The sequence below is a fragment of the Corapipo altera genome, unplaced genomic scaffold, assembly GCF_003945725.1.
Source record: "Corapipo altera isolate COAL_440 unplaced genomic scaffold, ASM394572v1 1b, whole genome shotgun sequence".
In the NCBI taxonomy this organism is placed as follows: domain Eukaryota; kingdom Metazoa; phylum Chordata; class Aves; order Passeriformes; family Pipridae; genus Corapipo; species Corapipo altera.
The window spans coordinates 8,883,112-8,885,284 of NW_020884881.1; positions in this window are offsets into that span (position 1 = coordinate 8,883,112).

Sequence of the window (2,173 nt, forward strand, 5' to 3'; positions counted from 1 at the left end):
CGGCGCTGCGGGGGCGGGCGGGGAACGGGGGGTGTGTGCGGGCGCGGAGCCGCCCCCGCCCTGCCCGGGGGCCGTGGGCAGGGACGGCGCTGAGTGACACGGCGGAGGCGGTGCGGACCTGCCGCCGGCCCGGCCGGGGAAAGGTGCCGGCGGGCACGGGAGAGGGAAGGTCGGTGCCCTTCGGTACCGCCCTGTTGGAGCGCGGCTCCCGCCGCCCCCTCTACCGCGCTCAGCCCCGGCCCGGCCCCGCCGGCGGGGCGGGTGAGCTGGGTCTGGCGGCAGCGCGGAGGGACCGACGGGCCGCACCTCTGCTGGGAAATGCGTGGATCTACACGTTGAGAAAGGTGGACGTGAATATTACCTTTCTTTTTTTTCTCCCCATCTAGGGAATAGTTGTAAGCATTTTGCTGCGGAATGCTGCTGAGATCATCCCACTGCTCCATGACTCGACTTTATTCCATCTGGGACTTCAACTCTGCTCTTCTAGCTTTCTCCTTAGTTTCTGAAGTTCAGTTAAAATGCTGTGTGTGTCTGTCCATCCCCTCTCCATGCGTAACACTAATGTATTATGACCCAGCAAATCTTTTTCTCGAGGAAAATAGGCCCACTATTCATAAGGATAACAACAGAACAACAGTCTCAAACACCATCAAACAGGCCTGTTTGGACTTCATGAATAAAACAATATTCCTTCAGAAAACCCTGTTCTATCATACTGTCCTGTGCAGTTTTTTATCAGCGTACCAAGGCTCCCAAGGTATTATTTCCATGCTTTGGTACTCATTTTCCCACTTCTTGACCATCTCTTTTGCCACCCATCCAACATTCCTTTGGCCCCCTGATCACCTTGTGATCCCAATTCCTTTTTCCTATTGATCCTAATAGATGCTGAGGTGCTGCCAGGTAGACAGGATGCCCTGTCTACCTGGGCATCACCAGCCACCAGCACTCTTGATACAACTACCTGTCAGAGAATTCTCTTCCAATTTCCATCAGAATGAGACATGAAATTCAGTGAATAGTAGTTCTTTGTTACTCTAATCCAGTGCAACTGACATGGGGTAGGAAGTTCTTGCATAAGCAGTTTTGAGCAGAGCTGTCTGCAGCTGCTCACAATCTGAAATTGTTTACTTAAAATTTCCCAAGTCTGCAGCCCGGGGATGGAGCCAGTGTGTTAACATTTTCCTAGCAGCTGCCAAGCAATGTCTGGATGAAAGGTTACATCCCAAATAATTGTTTATGCATAACAAATATTGAAGAGGGATATAACCAGGCATTTCAATCCAATCTATGCAGTAGCAACAGCCTGGGTTTTAAGTAATATTTCTAACATGTTTTCATAAACATATTTGATCAGCAGCATAGAGAAAACATAACCTCTTGTTCTGGTTATTACACTTTAGCTATTTGCCTACAGCCACTATACTGAAGCTGCTAAAGCATTAATACACTTTCCCCCCTTTAATTCCAGTGCAGTTTCGATTTCTGAGCTGCTTACTCAGCTCTTACTAGCACTGTAAGCTGTCCCTCCCAGTAGCCAGCCTCATACTCATAGGACTGTATTTGCTCATCCCCACTGCCAGAGACTCAGTCTGCTTTTTCACTTCAGGGGCTTCATAAGATCCCAGAAAAACTCACACTGCAGTGACTGCTGTGCACTTCCACTGCAGCTGATGTGTGTTCCCCACCAAACTGGAATGAGATCAGAGGAAAAGAGAGAAGCCCCCTGCAAACATCTGTGAGACTTCTCCTGTTGAATGCACTCTGCCACTCCTGGAAGGAATTCTAACTGGAGCTGTAGAAGTCTGGGTTGTTAATCTAAGGCTGCCTATCTTATAGTGAACCACTGTGTGATGAATATGATACCATACAATATATATAAGGGCTGGCTGCTTTAGGGAAAAAACTCACAAACCTTAAAACATCACAGTTACAAGCATGCAGACACATTGTCCAGGCAGAACTAACTCGTAATTTTATTACCCCATATATGTACAGAACAGGGGTCTGAGCTATCAAGCCAGGCCAGATGTTTCTTATCCCCACACATACCACACACACCCACGTGACTGCTTTCAGTCACGAAGGACAATAATGCCTCAAGCAGCTTTCCAGCTTGACCTTATGATTCTTTTCACACTCACTAATCTTAGCTCTGGCTAGCTCAGGACCA